Source organism: Ranitomeya variabilis, chromosome 2 (assembly GCF_051348905.1).
Source record: "Ranitomeya variabilis isolate aRanVar5 chromosome 2, aRanVar5.hap1, whole genome shotgun sequence".
Classification (NCBI taxonomy): domain Eukaryota; kingdom Metazoa; phylum Chordata; class Amphibia; order Anura; family Dendrobatidae; genus Ranitomeya; species Ranitomeya variabilis.
The window spans coordinates 815,832,890-815,849,885 of record NC_135233.1 but is presented as its reverse complement, the minus strand read 5'-3'; the positions used below and the strand labels follow the sequence as shown (position 1 = coordinate 815,849,885).

The 16,996-nt window shown below is 39.5% G+C and overlaps 1 protein-coding gene across 2 annotated transcripts in view; it reads right to left on the bottom strand.

Moving 5' to 3' along the window:
* Positions 1-15,400: 15,400 nt before the first annotated feature.
* The window catches only part of KHDRBS2 (KH RNA binding domain containing, signal transduction associated 2), a 773,482-nt gene continuing 771,886 nt past the window's right edge, over positions 15,401-16,996 (bottom strand). The window contains exon 13 of one of the 2 annotated variants that reach the window (XR_013221832.1): positions 15,401-15,890. The gene's annotated coding sequence lies outside the window, so the exon portion shown is untranslated. The remainder of the gene's footprint in view (positions 15,891-16,996) is intronic. The other variant, XR_013221831.1, reaches the window with a different exon arrangement.

Sequence of the window (16,996 nt, the reverse complement as noted above, 5' to 3'; positions counted from 1 at the left end):
CAAATATTGAAATTCTGCTCTGTATGCCCCCTACAAGGTCATTAATAAATATGTTAAAAAAGAGGGCCCAATACTGACCCCTGTGGTACCCCACTGCTAACTGCGACCCAGTCCGAGTGTGCTCCACTAATAACCACCCTTTGTTTCCTATCCCTGAGCCAGCTCTTAACCCACTTACACATATTTTCCCCTATCCCCATTATTCTCATTTTACGTATCAACCTTTTATGTGGCGCCATATTAAAAGCTTTTGAAAAGTCCATATACACTATGTCCACTGCGTTCCTTTGGTCCAGTCCGAAACTTACCACTTCACAGAAATTGATCAGATTTGTCTGACAGGAACGGTCCCTAGTAAACCCATGTTGATATTTGGGTCATGAGGTTATTTCTCCTCAGATACTCCAGTATAGCATCCCTTAGAAAGCCCTCCAGGATTTTACCCACAGTAGAGGTTAAGCTTACTGGCCTATTTTAGTTTTTTATCCCCTTTTTGAATATTGGCACCACATTTGCTATACGCCAGTCCTGTGGTACAGACCCTGTTATTATGGAGTCTGTAAAGATTAAAAATAATGGTCTATCAATGTCTGTACTTAGTTCCTGCAGTACTCGGGGGTGTATCCCATCCAGGCCTGGAGATTTGTCAATTTTAGTGATTTTTAGACGCCGCCGTACTTCCTGCTGGGTTAAGCAGGTGACATTTAATGGGGAATTTTTGTTATCACTGATTATATTGTCTGCCATGGAATTTTCTTGTGTAAATACTGATGAAAAAAAGTCATTTAGCATATTGGCTTTTTCCTCATCCTTATCCACCATTTCACCCAGACTATTTTAAGGGGGCCAACACTATCATTTTTAGAGTCCAATAAAACAAGAAAAAAGCAGCAGCACTCCAATTGTTGGTGAAAAAAACAACCTTAGTCCTTTATTACATAATAAAGATCATGGACAAGGTATTGTGGGTAAAACAAGTGCAGATTATGCAGGCAGTAGGTCCTACTGCCTGCATAATCTGCACTTGTTTTACCCGCAATACCTTGTCCATGATCTTTATTATGTAATAAAGGACTAAGGTTGTTTTTTTCACCAACAATTGGAGTGCTGCTGCTTTTTTCTTGTTTTATTGGACTCTGTATGCACCTTCTTCATAGCAAGCACCTCTAGCAAGGTGAAGGTTTCTGGAATGTCTCAGTGATTCAGAGCTCATTCATCCTTTAACAGTGAGTACTAAGAGTGGTTTTTCTCAGTGCCATTCATATTTCTTCTTACTGATTTGCATGTGTTGGATTCTGTGGAATAGAGCACGAGACTTGCTCAGTACTCGAAGAAACTGTTATATTTTCTTATAATGGATGCGGACAATATCTCCGATGAGACACTTCCAGCGCCAGACGGGCTTCTACAAGGTCGTGCTGATGCAGGTAATTTTTTCATTGACTGCAATACTAAAGACAAACTTGAGGTGATTAGTACTAAATCTTTGGAATATAAAACACAATCGCTGGCTGAGAAAGAAATAAGAATGTTCTGGACTATTGAATCTCTTAAGTCTTACATTGATTGCAATAGAGGACCTCGAGGACTGAGAATTTTTAAAGAACATTCCCAATTCCAAGATGATTTGGTTTTTAAAAGTGAATGGGAGGCTATCCATCTTGAATGCTCTCAGAAGTTACTGAGATTAGTGACTGCTAAAAACAAACGAGAGTACGCTGTGGTATGCGGCCAGTTGGAAAAAGCTAAATTGGAACTTTCTTCACGGCATAATGAAAATCGAATTAAAAATTTTCAAAAAAAATTGGACAGAAAATTGATAGTAACACAGATTGAAACAAAACAGAAGAAAAAAGAAAAATTCATGAGGGATAAACAGGATTTTGACACTGGAAGAATCTTTACATGGAAACAAGAAGCCACCAAAAAACGGACATTTATTCAAATAAAACGTAATCAAAGGTTTTTTTTTAGAAAGAAACGGATTAATGATGGGTGGTTTACAGATTCGGACTCTAGTGCAGCTGAGGATTGTGCAGAATCAGATGTTTCCACTCCTGGTGTATCAACAGTCCCTTTAGGCGTCCTAAGACAAGACGAGGGGGCAGGCGTTCTAAATCCAGGAAAGAAGCGCAAACAGGTCTCATGGAGACATTAGGTGACTCTGGTGATACAACTGTTATAAATTTGTCACGTAAAATGTTGACCTCAGACCATGTTTCTTTACTCTCAAAAGGTTTGAATTATTGCATTCCCGCAGCATTTGATTTAACTGAGTTTAAAATTGATTTGTTTAAGAGTGTCAGAAAATTACATTTGTATAAAACATTCATTGATAAAAATGCAGATCCCACTCATGCGGAGACAAGAAATCTGATCTCCATTGGAACGTTGGGCTTTATGGCATATCCTGCTGATATTTCTCATAACAATGATGTGCAATTACTTCTTGATATTTCTAGCCCAAATGAATGTTTGTTACAACCGCAGGACACAATTATTTCTGGTCTTCCTTTTACAGGTGGTGTGAGATCAAGTTTTGTTCCCCCATCCACCCCAGGTAATGTCATAGATTTGTTCCAAGAGCTAGTAGTTAAAGACATTGAGGCTCTAATCTACCAGACTCCGCCAAAAAATCTTACTTTACAACAACAAAAAGCGCTAAGAGAGATGCAATCATGGGATGATGTTGTTTTTCGTAGCGCAGATAAAGGCGGTAATATAGTCATATTAGAAAAGGATTATTACTAGTGTTGAGCGATACCGTCCGATACTTGAAAGTATCGGTATCGGAAAGTATCGGCCGATACCGGCAAAGTATCGGATCCAATCCGATACCGATACCCGATACCAATACAAGTCAATGGGACTCAAGTATCGGACGGTATTCCTGATGGTTCCCAGGGTCTGAAGGAGAGGAAACTCTCCTTCAGGCCCTGGGATCCATATAAATGTGTAAAAGAAAGAATTAAAATAAAAAATATCGCTATACTCACCTCTCCGACGCAGCCTGGACCTCAGCGAGGGAACCGGCAGCGTTGTTTGTTTAAAATTCGCGCTTTTACTTGGTTACGTGAAGTCCCGGCTTGTGATTGGTCAGGGCGGCCATGTTGCCGGGACGCGGACCAATCACAGCAAGCCGTGACGAAATTACGTCACGGCTTGCTGTGATTGGTCCGCGTCCCGGCAACATGGCCGCCATTAACCAATCACAAGCCGTGACGTCACGGGAGGCTGGACACGCGCGCTTTTTAAAATGGGCGCGTGTCCAGCCTCCCGTGACGTCCCGGCTTGTGATTGGTTGCGCCGCGGTCAACCAATTACAAGCCGGGAGGCTGGACACGCGCGCATTTTAAAATTTTAAAATGGGCGCGTGTCCAGCCTCCCGGCTTGTGATTGGTTGATCGCGGCGCAACCAATCACAAGCCGGGACGTCACGGGAGGCTGGACACGCGCCCATTTTAAAATGCGCGCGTGTCCAGCCTCCCGTGACGTCACGGCTTGTGATTGGTTGCGTCTCCCATGTGACTGCGACGCAACCAATCACAAAGCCGGGACGTAATTTTAAAATCCTTAAGGACCTGAAATTACGTCACGGCTTGCTGTGATTGGTTGCGTCTCCCATGTGACTGCGACGCAACCAATCACAACGCCGGAACGTAATTTTAAAATCCTGAAGGACCTGAAATTACGTCACGGCTTGCTGTGATTGGTTGCGTCCCGGTCACATGGGCGGCACGCAACCAATCACAAGCCGGGACTCACGTAAAGGAAAGAAAAGCGCGAATTTTAAACAAAGAACGCTGCCGCTTCCCTCGGTAAGGTGCAGGCTGCGTCGGAGAGGTGAGTATAGCAATATTTTTTATTTTAATTCTCTCTTTTACACATTTTTACATTAATGTTGTTTCGATACCGATACCCGATATCACAAAAATATCGGATCTCGGTATCGGAATTCCGATACAGCAAGTATCGGCCGATACCCGATACTTGCAGTATCGGAATGCTCAACACTAATTATTACATACAAGAGGCATTGTCCCAATTGAATCAAACAGACACATATATACGCCTCACTAGTAATCCTATTTCTAAGTATAAAACTTCTCTAATGTCATTTCTGCGTAAAAATGTTGAAAATGGAGTGTTGACTCAAAATGAAGGTGAGAAATTGTTTCCTTCATTTCCTTGTATCCCTCATTGGTATACAATTCCAAAAATTCATAAGTCAATTTCACACCCTCCTGGGCAACCGATCGTGTCAGGTCTGAATTCTGTCACAGAACCTCTCTCCCAGTATCTAGATTGGTGTTTAAAACCGCTGCTGTCCCAAATTCCCTCTTTTGTGCGCGATTCTGGTGACTTTCTCAGGAATTTACAGTCAATTGAATGGCAACCTAATTTCTCGTTAGCCTCTATTGATATAGAGAGTCTATACACCAGAATCCCGCACAAGCTTGGTATAGCAGCGGTAGAGAGAATTTTATATAACTCAAATAAATCGTCCACATTTGTTTCCTTTATATTAGAAGGGCTTGATTTTGTATTAACTCATAACACATTCAAATTTCTGGATCAGTGGTATCTACAAGTGGTCGGTACCGCAATGGATACGCCCGTAGCATGCGTTTTCACCAATTTGTTCTTGGCAGCCTTTGAGGAGAAGTTTATTACTGGTATAAAGAATCCCTTCTTGAAGCATATAAAATGCTATTTACGTTATGTGGACGATATATTTGTTATCTGGGATGGTGATATTTCTGACTTCGAAAAATTTGTGGCGCATTTGAATAACATCAATGATGAAAATATGCGCTTTACTTCTAATTTTGGATGTAACAATTTGTGTTTTCTTGACATTGATATAAGTATCAAAGATGATGTTGTTATAACAAAAGTCCATAGAAAACCCACAGCTTCCAACTCATTGTTACATTATGATTCTGCCCACCCGCATTATACGAAAAAAAGTTTGCCTTACAGCCAGATGTTGCGTTAAAGGAAAATAAATAAAGATGAAAGTGTGTTTCAACAGCAATTAGACGATTTTAAAACGCGGTTTGAGGCAAGAGGCTATCCAAAAAATTTGTTGAATGCATCTGAACAACGTGTTAAAAAAGTAACGCAATCTGCTTTGTTGAGGAAGAAATCAGGTCGCTCCTCAATGCGTTCTGGTAGTTCACAAAGGATTTTTAACTTTTGTTTTGAACATACCTCTCTTGATCAGGCGATTTATTCGTCCATACGCAAACATTGGCACGTTTTGGATTCAGATGTCGTCTTGCACAAACGCGGTGAAATCGCTCCACGTTTTTCTTATAGACGGACGACTAATCTAACTGATATGTTAGTGAAACACCATATTTCTCAACGTAATACTAACTGGCTTTCTACTAATACCCCAAAAGGCAATTTTCGTTGTGGGGATTGCAATTTCTGTTCTTATCATCAAACAGGTAAATCGGTACAAATTGGCTCTATATCATCATGTAAGAGACTTGATCACATGTAAAACCAAATATGTGGTGTATATAATTTTTTGTCCATGTTCCTTCTATTATATAGGTAAGACTATGAGATCTGTCTTCATTAGATTCCGTGAACATTTTCATTCAGTCACAACGGGCAAAGGCTCCCCTAGATTCATTAAGCACATTCAAGAAAAACATGATGGCAACCCTCGCTGCCTGCGTTTTGCAGGCTTGGAAGTGGTTAAATTACCACCAAGCGGGGGGGGGATCATAATACAATCCTTTAGAGGCGTGAAGCTAAATGGATTATTAAAGCAAATGCCCAAGGTCCATTGGGACTGAATGAGAGATTGGATTATTCATGTTTTTTGTAGAATTTCTTTAAAAAGATTTTTTGAATTTTTTTTTTTTTTTTTTTTTTATGTTCCTTGATGTTTCTTTTGCTGTTTTTCAGATTACTTGTCTCACATGGGTTTTATCACCTCTAAACAGCCTTTGTATTTGCATTCAATCTTTGAATGTTTTGTCATTCTGGATTATACTGTTCTGAGGAACAGTTTTTTAAATGCACATTCTTGTTGTATGTTATGCCAACATCGCCGCATGTGTTTTTCATGATTTTTAATTGTATGCAAATGTGATCACATGTGTGTATTTAAAAGAACTGACTTACCATTCTCTGTATCTGGACCCGTGGAAGCGCTTATTGCGTGAAACGGCCGTCGTCCTACTGCCTGCATAATCTGCACTTGTTTTACCCGCAATACCTTGTCCATGATCTTTATTATGTAATAAAGGACTAAGGTTGTTTTTTTCACCAACAATTGGAGTGCTGCTGCTTTTTTCTTGTTTTCTTGGACTCTGTATGCACCTTCTTCATAGCAAGCACCTCCAGCAAGGTGAAGGTTTCTGGAATGTGTCCGTGATTCAGAGCTCATTCATCCTTTAACAGTGAGTATTAAGACCGGTTTTTCTCAGTGCCATTCATATTTCTTCTTACTGATTTGCAACTATCATTTTTAGTTTCTTACTATTTATGTAGTTAAAGACTATTTTGGGATTATTTTACTCTCTCTGGCAATGAGTCTCTCTGTCTCAATTTTTGCTGCCTTGATCTGCTTTTTATAGAATTTATTTAATTGTCTGTATTTATTTAATGCCTCATCACTACCTACTTCCTTTAATTCTCTAAATGCTTTCTTTTTGTCACTTATTGCGCCCCTTACAGCTCTATTTAGCCATATTGGTTTCCTCCTATTTCTAGTATGTTCAGGATGCTAATAAACGTCTCCCATTTTCTTTGTGTATTTTTATGTCTCAGGATATCGTCCCAGTTAATTGCACCAAGGTCATCTTTTATCCGTTGGAAATTTGCCCTCCTGAAGTTTAGTGTCTTTGTAACCCCTCTACTACACATCTTATTGAAGGATACATGAAAACTTATTATTTTGTGATCACTATTTCCCAAGTGACCCCCAACCCTTATATTTGCTATGCGGTCTGGCCTGTTGGTTATTATTAGGTCTAGCAGTGCCCCCCTTCTTGATGGGTCCTGAACCAGTTGTGAGAGGTAATTGTCTCTCATTGTTGTCAAAAAACAATTACCTTTGCTGGAACTGCAGGTTTCTGTTCCCTAATCTATTTCAGGGTAGTTGAAGTCCCCCATAATAGTGACTTCTCCTTGAGTCGCAGCTTCATCTATTTGCTTCATGAGGATATTGCTTTATGAGGGTTAACAGCCCAGTCATGGCTCTCATCTAGCCATGTCTCAGATATCCCCACCATGTCATAATTATGCTCCAACAACATTAATTCTAACTTGTCCATTTTGTTGGCGAGGCTTCTGGCATTAGTATACATGCACTTTATGTTCCTCTCTGTACCTCTATTCTTTCTTAAATTATTAATTGTTCTAACCCCAACCCCATGCCACTGCCACCCCAATTTCCTTATTTGTGCCCAGGTCTCTATCTGCACTGTCTTCCCCGCCTATAAAATGAATACCCTCCCCCCAATCGCTAGTTCAAACACTCCTCTAACCTTCTAGCCATTTTCTCTCCCAGCACAGCTGCGCCTTCCCCATTGAAGGTGTTCAATCGGATTCAGGTCTGGGGAATGGGCGAGCCAGTCCATAGCTTCAATGCCTTCTTCTTGCAGGGAATGCTGACACACTCCAGCCACATGAGGACTGGCATTATCCTGCATTATGAGGAACCCAGGGCCAACCGCACCAGCATATGGTCTCACAAGGGGTCTGAGGATCTCATCTTGGTATCTAATGGCAGTCAGGCTACCTCTAGTGAGCACTGTGTGGCCCCCAAAGAAATGCCACCCCACACCATTAATGACCCACTACCAAACCGGTCATGCTGAAGGCCATTTGTGTGAGTTATAGAGTCCGTCTCATGCTAAAATGAGTGGGAAAGCACAACCAACATCTGGCAGAAAGCATTGGTACTTAGATGTGGTCTGTGGTCCCCACCTGCAGAACCACTCCTTTAATGAGTGTGTCTTGATAATTGCCAATAATTTCCATCTGTTGTCTATTCCATTTGCACAACAGCATGTGAAATTGATTGTCAAACAGTGTTAATTTCTAAGTGGACAGTATGATTTCACAGAAGTTTGATTTACTTCGGAGTTATGTTCTGCTGTTTAAGTGATCCCTTTATTTTTTTTGAGCAGTATATATATATATATATATATATATATATATATATACACAGCTTAATGTTTTATAAAAAGTGTTTATTTTGCAACAGCTATTTCAGTTTCATATATCTAATAACTGTTGGACACATTAATGTTTCTGCCTTGAAATGAGGTTTATTGTACTAACAGAAAATGTGCAATCTGCATTCAAACAAAATTTGACAGGTGCATAAGTATGGGCACCCTTATCATTTTCTTGTTTTAAATACTCCTACCTACTTTTTACTGACTTACTAAAGCACTTTTTTTGGTTTTGTAACCTCATAGAGCTTTGAACTTCATAGCTAGGTGTATGCAATCATGAGAAAAGCTACTTAAACTGGCCACTTGCAAGTTGTTCTCCTGTTTGAATCTCCTCTGAAGAAAGGCATCATGGGCTCCTCAAAACAACTGTCAAATGATCTGAAAACAAAGATTATTCAACATAGTTGTTCAGGGGAAGGATACAAAAAGCTGTCTCAGAGATTTAACCAGTCAATTTCCACTGTGAGGAACATAGTAAGGAAATGGAACAACATAGGTACAGTTCTTGTTAAGGCCAGAAGTGGCAGGCCAAGAAAAACATCAGAAAGGCAGAGAAGAAGAATGGTGAGATCAGTCAAGGACAATCCTCAGACCATCTCCAGAGAGCTGCAGCATCAACTTGCTGCAGATGGTGTCACTGTGCATCGGTCAACTATACAACACACTGTGTTTTTTTGCCGCCATGCATAACGCCTTTTTGTATTACCAAATAACTCAATCTTGGTTTCATGAGTCCACAGGACCTTCTTACAAAAAGAAATTGGCTTCTCCAAATGTGCTTTTGCATACCTCAGCCTACTCTGTTTGTGGCGTGCTTGCAGAAACGGCTTCTTTCGCATCACTCTCCCATACAGCTTCTTCTTGTGCAAAGTGCGTTGTATAGTTGACCGATGGATTGGCCACTGCAGATTAGTAGCAGTGTTCCATCAGGTTTACAGTACCATGTAAACCTATGGAAAACCAAATCCGCTGTGCCCATGGTGCGGAAAATACCACGCAGAAATGCTGCGTTGTATTTTCCGCAGCATGTCAATTCTTTGTGTGGATTCCGCAGCGTTTTACACCTGTTCCTCAATAGCAATCCGCAGGTGTAATCCGCACAAAAAACACTGGAAATCTGCGGTAAATCTGCATGTAAAACGCAGTGCCTTTTACCTGCGGATTTTTCAAAAATGGTGCGAAAAAAATCTCACACGAATCCGCAACGTGGGCACATAGCCTTAGGGTTAGGGTTGGAATTAGAGTTAGGGTTGGAATTAGGGCCGGGGTTGGAAATAGGGTTAAGACTTGTGGTTAGGGTTATGGTTAGGGTTAGGGGTGTGTTGGGGTTAGGGTTGTGGTTAGGGTTAGGATTAGCGTTAGGGTTGGGATTATGGTTAGGGGGGTGTTGGGGTTAGGGTTGTGGTTAGGGGTGTGTTGGGGTTAGGGTTGTGATTAGGGTTATGGCTAGAGTTGGCATTAGGGTTAGGGGTGTGTTGGGGTTAGAATTGAGGGGTTTCCACTGTTTAGGCACATCAGGGGTCTCCAAACGCAACATGGCGCCACCATTGATTCCAGCCAATCTTGCGTTCAAAAAGTCAAATGGTGCTCCCTCCCTTCCGGGCCCTGACGTGCACCCAAACAGTCGTTTACCCCCACATATGGGGTACCAGCATACTCAGGACAAACTGGGCAACAACTATTGGGGTCCAATTTCTCCTGTTACCCTTGTGAAAATAAAAAATTGCGGGATAAAAAATCATTTTTGAGGAGAGAAAAATGATTTTTTATTTTCACAGCTCTGCGTTGTAAACTTCTGTGAAGCACATGGGGGTTCAAAATGCTCACCACATATCTAGATAAGTTCCATAGGGGGTCTAGTTTCCAAAATGGGGTCACTTGTGGGGGGTTTCTACTGTTTAGGCACATCAGGGGCTCTGCAAACGTAACATGATGCCCGCAGGCCATTCCATCAAAGTCTGCAATACAAAGTGTTATGACCCCAATGGCGAGGGTCTCAGAGGAACGTGGAAGTCTGCAGAATACAAAAATCCAGCTCATAGGGCAGTGGTAACTGGGTTGACCATATATCTACTCCTAACGCCAACACTAGAAGTAGCCGGGGATCATTCCTATGTTGATTCTAGATGACACGCGCCAGCCGGAGAATCTAGCTACCCCTAGTAGAGGAAAACAAAGACCTTTCTTGCCTCCAGAGAAGGGGACCCCAAAGCTGGATAGAAGCCCCCCACAAATAATGACGGTGAGGTAAGAAGAAATGACAAACACAGAAATGAACCAGGTTTAGCACAGAGAGGCCCGCTTACTGATAGCAGAATTAAGAAAGGTAACTTATATGGTCAACAAAAACCCTATCAAAATCCACACTGGAAATTCAAGAACCCCCGAACCGTCTAACGGTCCGGGGGGAGAACACCAGCCCCTAGAGCTTCCAGCAAAGGTCAGGATATAGATTTGGAACAAGCTGGACAAAAATACAAAACCAAAACAAATAGCAAAAAGCAAAAGGCAGACTTAGCTGATATAACTGGAACCAGGATCAGTAGACAAGAGCACAGCAGACTAGCTCTGATAACTACGTTGCCAGGCATTGAACTGAAGGTCCAGGGAGCTTATATAGCAACACCCTTAACTAACGACCCAGGTGCGGATAAAAGGAATGACAGAAAAACCAGAGTCAAAAAACTAGTAACCACTAGAGGGAGCAAAAAGCAAATTCACAACAACAAAGCGTCACTACTTCCCTTCCGAGCCCCGGCATGTGCCCAAACAGTGGTTTTCCCCCACATATGGGGTATCAGCATACTCAGGAGAAACTGGACAACAACTTTTAGGGTCAAATTTCTCCTGTCACGCTTGGGAAAATAAAAAATTGTGGGCTAAAAAATCATTTTTGAGAAAAGAAAAATTATTTTTTATTTTCATGGCTCTGCGTTATAAATTTCTGTGAAGCACTTGGGGGTTCAAAGTGCTCACCACACATCTAGATTAGTTCCTTGGGAGGTCTAGTTTCCAAAATGGGGTCACTTGTGGGGGAGCTCCAATGTTTAGGCACACAGGGGCTTTCCAAACGTGACATGGTGTCCGCTAACGATGGAGATAATTTTTCATTCAAAAATTCAAATGGCGCTCCTTCCCTTCCGAGCCTTACCATGTGCCCAAACAGTGGTTTACCCCCACATATGAGGTATAGGTGTACTCAGGAGAAATTGCCCAACAAATTTTAGGATCCATTTTATCCTGTTGCTTATGTGAAAATGAAAAAATTGAGGCTAAAATAATTTTTTGGTGAAAAAAAAGTACTTTTTCATTTTTACAGATCAATTTGTGAAGCACCTGGGGGTTTAAAGTGCTCACTATGCCTCTAGATAAGTTCCTTGTGGGGTCTAGTTTCCAAAATGGGGCCATTTGTGGGGGAGCTCCAATGTTTAGGCACACGGGGGCTCTCCAAACGCAACATGGTGTCCGCTAAAGATTGGAGCCAATTTTTCCTTCAAAAAGTCAAATGGCGCTCCTTCCCTTCCGAGCCCTGCCGTGAGCCCAAACAGTGGTTTACCCCCACATATGAGGTATCAGCGTACTCAGGACAAATTGTACAACAACCTTCGTGGTCCAGTTTCTCCTTTTACCCTTGGGAAAATAAAAAAAATTGTTTCTAAAAGATCATTTTTGTGACTAAAAATTTAAATGTTCATTTTTTCCTTCCATGTTGCTTCTGCTGCTGTGAAGCACCTGAAGGGTTAATAAACTTCTTGAATGTGGTTTTGAGCACCTTGAGCGGTGCAGTTTTTAGAATGGTGTCACTTTTGGGTATTTTCAGCCATATAGAACCCTCAAACTGACTTCAAATGTGAGGTGGTCCCTAAAAAAAATGGTTTTGTAAATTTTGTTGTAAAAATGAGAAATCACTGGTCAAATTTTAACCCTTATAACTTCCTAGCAAAAAAACATTTTGTTTCCAAAATTGTGCTGATGTAAAGTAGACATGTGGGAAATGTTATTTAACTATTTTGTGTCACATAACTCTCTGGTTTAACAGGATAAAAATTCAAAATGTGAAAATTGCGAAATTTTCAAAATTTTTCACCAAATTTCCGTTTTTTTCACAAATAAACTCAGAAATTATCGACCTAAATTTACCACTAACATGAAGCCCAATATGTCACGAAAAAACAATCTCAGAACCGCTAGGATCCATTGAAGCGTTCCTGAGTTATTACCTCATAAAGGGACACTGGTCAGAATTGCAAAAAACGGCCAGGTCATTAAGGTCAAAATAGGCTGGGTCATGAAGGGGTTAAACAACTCATCAAAAATTACAATAGTCACAAATCCTTTGTGCCAGATGTATATTTGAAAGGTGTAAAGGAAATGTTTTCACTTTTGGGTATAAACATTTATTGTTAACAGTGATCTAATATGTATCTACTGTTAATGCACTGTAAGACCGGGTTCCCATATAATGTAAACATTGTGTTTTTCTGATGCATTTTTTTGCTTGGATAATCATTGTTCCACAGTTTAAACTTCAAGCAAAGGTGGTGTGAGTGCATGAAAATTTATACCCACTGCAAATACAAAGCTGTGCATTTTATCCCATAGATTTCATTGCGGAGCCTAACAAATGTTTAGGTTAGGAACAGCATTTCTGCACTAAAATACATTAAAAAAGGTATCAAATCTGCACATAAAACACAGGAAGAAGAGAAAATATAGGGACAATATACATTTAACAATATTGCTTAAAAAAGTGTTATAGAAAATATTTATGATCAAAAAAACCTTTGGAAAGCAATAATTAATAGTATAAACAATACTGGATGCACAATGAAAGATGAAAGCAGGACACACAGTTAAAACACACAGTGTATTGCTTTGCGCAAATCTGGTCCATGGTCCAGGTCAGTGCTGTCTGGCCATAGACAAGACAATAGTGAATTTTCTGAGCTCCCTAGTGCGGCATTTAATTCACCGGCCTGCCGTGACATCATCTGTGCAGCGTACGGTGCACACATAACATCTCGCTGGGCCAGCTAAAAATAAGCCGAGCTGTGAAGTGATCTGCTCATCTATTGTCATCCAGTATTTTAAAACAAATAATGTATCCATAGAAGAGGTCATCAATATTAGATTGAGTGGGAGCTTGACTATTGCATGGAACAATGTCTGCTGAAAAATAAAGTAAGTAGGCAAGTTTAAATGGAACTTGTCATGTCCCCGAATGCTATTAACCTGTACATTTGGGGTTAATCTGCACGTTTGTAGTGTTTTTAAACTGTGTCCACTGCACTGAAAGACAGACTAATGGGAAGAAATTAACTTTATTCCTCCCAGCAGCCTCGGGCTTTAAGTCATATAGGGGCAGCTTCAGTCACCACTCAGTACATAGTGAGCGATGGCTGTAACCACACACTGGCATTGACTGACAGCCAGCTCAGTACTGATGCACTGCGAAGTTGGCTGTCAGTCAGTGTCAGGGTGTGGTTACAGCCTTTGCTGTTTTAGAACTTATTAATCTTTAGATTAAACCATTTATACCAGCGTTCTGTAAAAGCACTAAAATGTTTGTGGCACTTACATGAGAGTCAGAATCTTTTTAAAAAGTTGATCGAACTGGCTGATGATAGTTGGACCCCCATTGTTCTAATATTTTTTTGAATTAAACATAAAGCTTTATTTAAGAATTGTAAGAGCAGTCTTTAATGTCATACATTGCCGATTTTAAATCATATAATAAACATTCCCATACAAATAAATGGCAGGCAAATTTTAATTATATATATATATATATATATATATATATATATATATATATATATACATATATATCTATCTTATTTGACCCTCTACAAATGCCAACAGGGACAAAAGATTCTGCATATACTAAAGTATATATATTTATATACAATTCTTGTATTTGTGGAAGTATATTATTAACAAAGTCCATAAAATCCTATACTTCTAATTGTATGGAACCAAAAGTGAAAATCATTACACGTTATTCATTTATCATATGCAATGTTTCTAAAAGTTACTGCTGTGATAGCTTTCATACTTACCTGTTACAGTTAACTGTGTGGCTACTGGTCAATTGCTTTAACTAATGTTTTTATTGACTTTCTGGCTGCATTTTTGTAATCCATCCAAATACAAGTATAAACCCATAAAATGCTGGACCATATAGATATATAAGAATGTATCTGCCTGCTTCCTCCCTAATAAACATTTGATTGAAGCATCAAGAAAGATGTGGGTTACGATACAGTTCACAGCCTTTATGAGAACAGTTGTGACTTATTGCACATATGACTTGACACATTCTGAGAATCTTGGATATCTATTTTGAGTTCAAGATCATCTTCCAACTTCCAAAGGTAAGTAACTAAAGATTTAAGAGGTGAAAATATTACTTTAAAATATTACCATGGCTTTTTGAAGCACAGTTTAACATGTAATCCATCAATTCCAGATCACCATGTTCTTTATATAGAGCCCCCAAAAGGGTAAAGGTTAATTGAACTAAAAATGGTTTTTCAGTAATCAAGGTACTAAACTCTGATCTACCATATTTTTCAGGGGTGGACCGGCGGTGCTAGGCTGGAGCCATTGATCCCCTGGCGGTGGACTTCAGAAAAATGTCTGAGGCAGGAGCAGAGTCCCACTCTGCAAATTGATCTTCTGGCGGTGTGCTTGAGATGGGATTGAGATCTTGGGTTCATTCTGTGACACCGCTCCACCACTTTCACCCCCGTAAGCTACATTCAGACTATAAGGTGCACCCCCATTTTCCTCCCAAATGTTTGGGGGAAAAGAGCGTCTTATAGTCCGAAAAATATGGTATATCCAATATCACAAACCTCTACAACTCTAAGTAAATTCTTAGTTTAGGCACCTAATTCAAAAAAGATATTGCTTAATTCTTAAACACCAATTCATTCCATAATACCACACTATATAATAAAGGCGGAACATATGGGAGCCTTAACATTCTCAGAGATTTAGAGCATCAAGTTACATAAATTTCTGATCCAAAACTACCTCTTCATATGATGGTAGTTGAAGATACTAGTTATGAACTAGAGTAAATCAATGGAAGCTAGGAGCAGGGATAGTTGAGTAACATAATATTTGTGATGTGTTCCCAAATTATTAATCTGTCCCTGAATAAATAGACTGCAATGGGATATGCTTTTAAAAAAGTCTATAATTTATACAATTTGAGCAGTATGTAATTCCAAACTAATGCAGAGGGTCAAACAACAAAAATTGAAGTTAGAACAGTTTATTTTGTCAGAAAGGTCTAAGGAATGGGTTGTGGGGCCACTGATTAAGTCACTTCTGTAATTATTATTACTTATATATTTCATTTTAAATTTCATGCATCATGGTTCTTTTTTTAAATCATTCCCATTTTTATTTTCAATATGCTGAAATACATAAACCAGACAATAACATTACAAAATCACTTGGATACATACATTTCTAATGTTTATTTGTAATATATACATATTTTGCCTTAATTGTCTTGCAAACCAGTATAATTGATTAACTCTATATAGTTTTATATGTATAACATATATACATAACAGCAGACAGCTGGTAATCAACTCTTCATTTAAACACTATAAAGATGACTGAATAGTGTACTTGTAGCTTTTACTCCAAGCTTCATTGTCTTTTATCCTATAAGAAAATGAATGAAATTCTGAATAAGTAATTAAGAATAAAAATACATGCTAAAAGAGTAAATATAAATTGAGAGATGTTCCAGCTAAAGAAGACATTCAACACTTTGCAGTTTGTATTGAATAATTCCAGTTTTCTAGTAAAATCAGTAAAGCAACATTTAAAGTAAGATTTGTCTGCTGAAAGTCCTAATGAGTAGTATAGAGTATCCGTATTTGAAGTGAAAGTTCTTGGATGTTGTCAGATTACCCTTGGCATAGGCTTCTATAGTTTAATGTAGGGATCCTGTCAGGTCCTCTAGCTCTATCAAACTGCGTCCAGGATGATTTAGAGCCAAAATACAGTAATAAAATCATACCCTTCATGTACTATATAGTAACATGTCTGCAGATTATGGCTTTTAATCACTGGTGCAGTTTGATGGCTGGAGGTCCTGAGAGGTTCTAGAGATGAGTGGATCGTTTGAAACTGAAATTTGCTTAATTTTTCGGCAAATAAATTCATGCAAACTGCATATATAAAAATCTTCCAATTATCTGGAAAATGTGTGTAGAACACTGTGAGTTCCGATTAGAGTTCATTGAACATGTTTTGAGCTCTGTAATATAAATACAGCCTTTTTAACTTGGTACTTAATGACCAAGCCAATTTTTACAATTTTGACCACTGTCACTTTGAGGTTACAGCTCTGGAATGCTTCAACATATCCCACTGATTCTCAGATATTTTTTTGTGACATATTTTACTTCATGTTATTGGTAAACTTTCTTCAATATAACTTGCGTTTATTTATGAAAAAAATGTACATTTGACAAAAATTTAGCAATTATCGCAGGCGCCGGGCCTCTGTGACCTTTCCCGGCGCCTACACACTGCAGTACTTTGCTCTGCCCTCAACAGGGCAGACAAAGTACTCCTGTGCCGAAGCCACGGCAGGAAGACAAGAAGAGGACATCATCGTATGAAGATAGGAGGCAGACTGCAACGCCCATCGGACTCAAACCCCAGCGGGACCACCCCTGGGTTAGTATAATATAACCTGTTTTTCTTACCTTTCAGGTTACATCAGGAGCATATCTACAGCATTACAGAATGCTGTAGAT